Genomic DNA, 7,850 nt, shown 5'->3' with positions numbered 1-7,850 from the left:
TGTGTTGCATCAGCCAGGATAGGCTGAGGTAACAAATGACCCCAGAACATCAGGGGCTTCTTGTTGTCGTTGCAGTTAGCTGCTGTCAAGTTGGCTCATGACAACACATGGTGACCCCATGCACAACAGAACAAAATGCTGCCCAGTTCTGCACCATCTCCATGATTGGTTGCAGATTGGATCATTGTGATCCATAGGGTTTTCATTTACTGATTTTTGGAAGTGGATCACTGGGCCTTTCTTCTAAGTCTGTCATAGTCTGGAAGCTCTGCGGAAACATGTTCAGCATCATAGCAACACACAGGCTCCACTGGCAGACGAGCGGTGGCTGCGCATGAGGTGCACTGGCCAGGAATCAAACCTGGGTCTCCTGCATGGGAGGTGAGAATTCTACCACTGAACCACCAATGCCTCATCAGCTGCTTACGACATCAAGTTTATGTCTCTTTCACGTATCCCCATCATGGTCAGCTCGGGTTCTCCCCCATGTTCTCTCTCCAGGACCCAGGCAGATGGAAGAACCTGGTTGGTGGTGGCAGCAAAGGGAGAAGAGCATGCCAGTTTGCACACTGGCTCTTAAAACTCCTTCAGGAAAATGACGCACAGCCCTTCCACTCACATTTCATTGGGCAATGCAAGTCACATGGTCAAGCCTGATGTTTATGGGGTGGGGAACTACAACACCTCTCAGGAAGAGACACAGATTATTTGTGAACAATGATATAGTCACCCACCACACATGGCGCTCCAGAAAAGCAAAAGTCCTCTTATACTTCTCGCTTCCCCTTTTCCTTTGGCGTAACTATCAGCCTGGGAGTAGGGCCAGAGGCTGCCTTTTAAATAACTAATAGGACTTAATTAGGTTATTTTGAGGGAAGAGAACACTTTGCCAATGTTCCACATAAGGGCAAAAGCATGTACAAATCTGCACAGAGACTGAAAGAAAGCATGAATTCACTCCATAAGCATTTATCATCTACTACTATATAATTGCTATGGGTTGGAATCAACTCGACGGCACACAGCAACAACAAGTACTGGAAAAAGATCTTCCTACAAACCTGCGAAATGACCCAATATACCCAATCAACTAAGGAGTTGTACCCGCAAGAGAAAACAGAAAATGTTTTCCAAGCGGCTTTTAACTGCTTTATGTCCATGTACTACCCCTCCCCAATAAGCTGATGAAGTAGTTGTTATTAGCTTCACTCTACAGATGAGGCGTGCACTTCAGAGGGTTGAAATAACCTTCCCAAAGTTACACAGCTGGCTAGCACCAGAGCCTGGATTCCACTCCATCTCTAGTTCTGAACTTCCACTGAACCATCCATCCTCACTCTCAAGGCGTTGCTCAAAGTGCAGAGGACTAAGGCACAGAGTGTGCAGAACAAAGGCCAGAAAAGAGAAAAAAAAAAAAAAAAAACAGTTGTTGTCAAGTTGACTCCAACTCATGATGACCCCATGTGTATCTGAGCAGAACTGTACTCCATAGGGTTTTCAATGGCTGTGACATTTTGGAAGTAGATGGCCAGTCCTTTCTTCCAAAGCACCTCTGGGTGGACTTGAATCTGCAATCTTTCAGTTAGTAGCCAAGTGCTTAACTGTTTGCACCATCCAGGGAGTCCAGAAAAGACAGTACCCAGTTAATCAGCTACATTCATTCACTTTCTATGTCACAACAGGGAGCAATGTTTTAACACCAAGAGCAGATGCTCAGAGGGTAGAACACCAACCACTGAGCAGAGCAGCTGCAGTAAGATAGTGAGGTGAGTTTGTGGGAGGGGAGGCAGGCAGTGGAGAATTGTCTTGATGGAGAAACAATATCCAACCTTTGAGGTCCAAATGAGTCCTCGTCTTCTCTCCACAAGTTTCCTGATCTCCTAAGCAGGTTCAGACTCTAAATCATGAAGCACTTTGCAGCTCTCTTAAAACACCATCTTCTGCCTTTTATTACATGTATCAGGAGTTTAGCTCCCTTCAGAGATTGTAAACTTCTTAACAGCTGGGACAGCGTCTTGTTCATTTCTGTTTCCCAACACTTGGCACTTAGTAGCATCCCCGTGTGTCTGCCCAGTTGAGAACTGTTCCTCAAATAAGTCTCCCTGTGGGCAAGGAGAGCTGTCCTTGATCTGAGAAACGTTAATGGCTATATTTTGAAGAGGGGTTAAGGGGCTCCTCCTGGGAGGGGTATAATTGGAGAGAAAGGAAGATTATTTCCAGAACATTAGGGGTTGCAGTTATTTGAAGAATCAAAGACAGTCTTCTCTGTCAACTCGTGGATGCGCCTTTGCATTTAAAAGCAATGCCATTTACTCACAAATTATAGTGGTTTCGATGCAAATGAAGCACTGGGGGACAGTTTCCTCTCCCCTGAGATTAGCTAAGAAAAGGTGAGGAAATTGACCAAGGATGCAGAATGCTGAGCCTGACCAGAGGCCTATTAAAATAAAGCTCCGGTTTAATTATTCCTGTTTCTGAAGTAAGAGGCAATTAGAACCCAGTGAAGTGGCAGGAGGGGGCTGGCTGGTGATTTGCTTTCATTTATTTGGATTCTGGTTTTGGATGTGGCCAGCAGAGCACACGCAGGCACCCAGGCAGTGTGGGGAGATTGCTGAGGCCAGAGGCAGCGTCCCAGGCAGGACCCCACCTAGACTCCCATGAGAATCACAGTAAATGACCGAGCCCTTCTGACCTCAGTTTCTCTCTGCTAAGTAGAGAGACCCATCTCTGCACTCCTTCTGGGAGCATCGATGAGAGAATATTAGTCTAGTGGCAGGTAGACGAAAATTTACAATTTTATAGTGTTTTTGCAACCATTTATCTCATTTTATCTGCACAGGACTTTACGTGGTAGGAAAGTTGTCAAGGATTTCATTTTACTTGAGTCCACAATCAATGCCCATGGAAGCAGCAGTCAAGAAATCAGACGACGTATTGCATTGGGCAAATCTGCTGCAAAAGACCTCTTTAAAGTGTTCAAAAGCAAAGACATCTCTTTTAGGACTAAGGTTCACCTGACCCAAGCCATAGTATTTTCAATTGCCTCATATGCATTTGAAAACTGGACAATGAATAAAGAAGACTGAAGGAAAACTGATGCCGTTGAATTGTGGTGTTGTAGAAGAATACTGAATATACCATGGACTGCCAGAAGAACCAACAAATCCGTCTTGAAAGAAGTACAGCCAGAATGCTCCTTAGAAGTAAAGATGGCAAGACTTCGTCTCAGGTACTTTGGACATGTTATCAGGAGGGACTAGTTCCTGGAGAAGGACATCATGCTTGGTAAAGTAGAGGGTCAGTGAAAAAGAGGAAAACCCTCAATGTGATGGACTGACACAGTGGCTGCAACAATGGGATCAAGCATAGCAATGATTGTGAGGATGGCGCAGGAGGGGGCAGGGTTTTGTTCTGTTGTACATGGGGACACTGTGAGTGGGAACCAACTCAACAGCACCTAACAATAAGCAACAACAACAGCATTTCCAACAGAAAAACTAGAACTCAAAGAGGTTAAATTGCCTGTGTCACACCATTAATTAGTGATGGAAGCGTGCTGTTTCTCCTAACTCCAAATTCCATTCAACCCTCCTTCATTCCTCATAGATAGATAGGACAATGTTATCTAAGATAAAACATATAATAATAACAAACCCTTACATATTACTTACCATGGGCCAGACATGGCTCTAAGCATTATAATTATGTATTAATTCATTTATCTCCCCAACGATCTAATGAGGTAGGTACTATTACTCTCACTATACGGATGAGGAAAGTTAGATACAGAAAGTCCAAGGCTACATAGTTAGAAGGTTGTTGTTAGGTGCCATAGCGTTGCAGCTGAAATAGTTGGTCCTAGACTAGGTCCCTACGTGGCACACATGGTTTGTGCCTGACTACTGACCTAAAGGTTGACCCCACCCATAGGCACCACAGGGAAAAAAGGCCTGGTAATCTGCTTCCATTAAGACTTTAAAAACAACAACAAAAACCCCATTGCCGTTGAGTCAATTCCCACTCATAGCTACCTCATAGGGCAGACTGGAACTGTCCCATAGAGTTTCCAAGGAGCAGCTGGTGAATTCGAACTGCAGCCAAGCTCTTAACCACTACGCCACGGGGCTTCTCCATTAAGATTACAGCCAAGAAAACTCTGTGGAGCACAGTTCTATTCCATAACACATGGAGTCACCATGAGTCGGAATCAACTCAATGGCAATTGGTTTAGTTTTCTTGGGTGTTTTGTTCTAGAATGCATGTTTTTAAGCCCTGTGCAATTATTTTACCCCTATCCTGTGGCAAAACCAAAATTAAATCCACTGCTATTGAGTTGATTCTGACTCATAGCAACCCTGTAGGACAGAGTAGAACTGCCCCATTGGGTTTCCAAGGAGAGGCTGGTGGATTCAAACTGCTGACCTTCTGGTTAGCAGCTGAATGCTTAACCACTGTGCCACCAGGGTTCCGTCCTGTGGCAAAGCAGGAGAAAAAATTAGGGTTGGTCTTATCTAAGAGCAGTTACATATATGGAACTACTACCTCTTCTCTCACAGAAAATCTTTCCTCCTAACCACCATGTTGTCAGAAATTCCCCCACTAGAGATTATTTCTCTGGATAAAGTTATTAGTTCTCTGTTTAAATGCCCTCCGTATGCTCCCCTTCCCACTCCAACCCCCCACACCCATGCAGACACAGGCAGAATAAAGTCTAAACTTCTAGAAGGATGCCCTTTATGATCTGACTTCCCATCCTCTCGTGCCTCAGCTCCTGCCCCTCCCTGCTTTACACCTTGCCTTCCAGATGCACCAAACCCCTGGAAGGGGCCACAATCTTTTGCATATCAGTGCACCTTCACAGTCAGTTCCCTCTTCCTTGAGTCCACGCCTCACCTGTTGAACACATTTATTACTTTCAATCTTTGCCGCTGTCCTGGCTTAATTTTGGTGCCCCTCTTTAGTGCTCACTTGGCAACTTGGCATTTTCTTTTCACAGAGCATGTTTGTCTGAGCAAATCAACTTGGAGCTACTTGAAGGAAGGGGTTATATTTTGTTCATCTCTGTCTGAACATTACCTAACTCAGTGCCTGGTACTTAGTAACTGTTTGTTAAAGTTTCCCTAAGTCCATGCTGTTCTTCAACACTCTATTATAAACTAGTCCATCAGCATCTTTCCTCCACAATAGAAACAGCTTTATATTTGCTGTTTTTTCCTGGTTATTATAGTAAAGCATTCTCACTGTAAACATGTTCAGTTATTTCATAAAAAATGTAAAGAAGAAAATAAACATCACTGATAATATTACCATGAGAGATGTCTTCTCTCTTAGCTAGTTGTCTAAACTGACAGCTGGTTGAGAAAGTGTCTAAGACATGCTCATTCCATGGGGCCAAGAGGAAAGGAGAGACCTAGATTATAGAACACTTCCCCAGCAGGGCATTCGTGAGTAGGATGCCTCACTGAGTACGTTCTAGAGCAAGAGGAAGAAGCATGAGGTAAGTGGCTGCTGAGGAAAGAGCACCAGGAGGAACAGGACAGCAAAAGAGCAAAAGCTAGGGTGAGAGAATGAAGGAAGAGGCTTCGGTGCCTTCAGAGTGCAGAACCAGGACCATGGACAAAATTTGCAAGGAGTCAGTCAGTCAGTTTCCTAATACTCAGAGAGATCTACAGAACAAATATATTCCCTTGTGAGACAGTAAGTGTCCTCTCCCTGGAGGTTTTCTAGTGGCTGCTGAAAGATCTCAATTCATTCATCTAGTCCATCAGTCATTCAGTCAACATTGGGCACCTGCTTTGTGCCAAATGATATTCTAGGTGCTGGGGAAGCAAGGTCAAATGAGGCCCAGTAGTCCTTGTCCTCACTGCCTAGTGGCTATCCATCATGAGCAGGCTGTTACTACATATAACAGATGGCAGGGTAGACCAGATGGCTTCTGAGATCCTTTCCAACTATAGCACCCAATGAGTCTGACTTCTGAGGAGTATAGCCCCAGCAGACTTCACAAAAGCTTCCCAGCTTGAGTGTATGTAGATGGGAGAAGGTAGGAGGACTCCTCGGGACACACTTCTTTCCTTGTCCAAGAGGACCTATTGCTTCTCCTCTATGTGATGAAATAAAAGCGTAGCTACATTTCCAATTAAATTTAGGAAACCCCATTTTTCAAAAAATTGGGTTTTATACGGAGTTTTATTTAAGTCAAATCCTAGGCAATTTCAGCTCATGAACAAAGTGTTCTTTATTTCATAAAACAATCTGCAGTTGTGTTCCTCAAAATTGTAAACTCTCCTCGTGTCTTGACAATGGGATTTGATCTCATCAAAAACCTCACCAGCTTTGAAGAGGTCACCTGTTTGAGAAATCAGGCCTACACGTTCAGTCCTCAGACCTTCGTGGATCAGCTTAAGCCTTCATAGAAGTACAGCAGCTCCTCCCCATCTCCTTGCTCTCTGTGCCACTTCTCTTTCCGCCATTACAGTTGACCAGGAACCCTACAGAGAGACAACCTCACAGGGCATCCAGCTGGTGGTAGAGGAAATGGGTGCAGCCTGGGCAATTGCTGGACTTTTGGCTGATGAAGACTTTAGGGAAGATGATATGACATGCCCCCTCGTGTGAATATCAGGCATTTTGTCCACTAGACCCCAGTGCCGCACTCCCCTGAAAGCTCAAACAGTGGTCCCGTAGCAGGTCCCTCTGTCCAGCTGCCTGCCTCCCAGCCCCCATGGCCGTTCCAGGCTGACCACACCTCAGGTTCAGCAGACTCCTAGTGCCAGATCCCCTCCTTCTTCCTTCTTGCCATCCTCTCCTCGAGTGCACACCACGCCTGCACCCAAAAGATTTATTTTATTTTATTTTTCTTTCATAAGACCTCTGGGTGCAATTTTAATGCCATCCTAAACGTTAGCATGCACTCACGTGCTGTGCCCCCTGCCCGACATTCACGCGCACACACACACATAAAGTAAGAAGTTTTCCTTTTGCTTTAGGGCAGAAACACAATTACTAACAGGAAAAAGATATTTCATTCTAAGGAAGGTCACCTTCCTGCCATAAGAGAAATTGACTTCTTCTAATGCAGCAAAGAAAAAGCCAAAAAGTAAGTCAAGTTGTTGACACTAAAATAGAACAAGTTGGGCATAAATATTCTGCTGCATGTCCATGGAGACGCTGGCCAAAGTCACTTAATGATTGCTGGCTCAGCCAAGTGCTGGGAGTGTTCCAGGGTCAGCCAGGAAGACAGTAGAATCCACTAGAAATGGTAAAAGACACTAGCAGAGCTCTGCTTGGAGTGGGCCCCATTTGCCTCTCAACCTTGGGGCATTTCCCCAAACTTTGCTGCTTGTTTTCTGGTTTCCTGGATTGAATGGTCTGGTGGGTTCTGCCGGAAGCTTCAGATAGGCAGCTGGGTAAGCTGTCTGGGTATTTTAAGCAAATATCTTCTTGCAGGGACAACATAAGAGAGCAGAGGGAAGAGCAGAGAGGCAAATGGAAAGCCTTTGTAATGGACAACCCCCTTCTGAAGCCAAGATTTGAATTTCTACCTGCAGGGCTGCTATGTATGTGTGTGCATATTATTCCCTGGAAAAGAGTACCCAGCTAATGGAGCCTACTGAGGCTAAAGTTCAGCCCTGGCACAGGGCTACATCCACCCAGAATAGACATCTTCTCAAAGTCCCACAAGGCAATGAATGGTCCAGCAGGGTGCTGCTAAAGAGTTGCTCTGTTATTTCCACCCTCGGTCCACACTGTTCTCCTTGCCCTAGAGAGGCTGGGAGCAGCAGGACACAGCACTCAGTCCACACTGTCCCCTTGCCCTAGAGAGGCTGGGAGCAGCAGGACACAGCACT

General features: G+C 45.2%; 1 non-coding gene across 1 annotated transcript; it reads right to left on the bottom strand.

The window, feature by feature from the left end:
• Nucleotides 1–340: 340 nt before the first annotated feature.
• TRNAG-CCC (transfer RNA glycine (anticodon CCC)) lies at nucleotides 341–411 on the bottom strand. The gene has a single exon. It is a non-coding gene; the product is annotated as a tRNA-Gly (tRNA).
• Nucleotides 412–7,850: the final 7,439 nt, after the last annotated feature.

The sequence above is a fragment of the Trichechus manatus genome, unplaced genomic scaffold, assembly GCF_000243295.1.
Source record: "Trichechus manatus latirostris isolate Lorelei unplaced genomic scaffold, TriManLat1.0 scaffold00035, whole genome shotgun sequence".
NCBI classification, from domain to species: Eukaryota; Metazoa; Chordata; class Mammalia; order Sirenia; family Trichechidae; genus Trichechus; species Trichechus manatus.
This window is presented reverse-complemented; position numbering and strand designations above follow the sequence as displayed.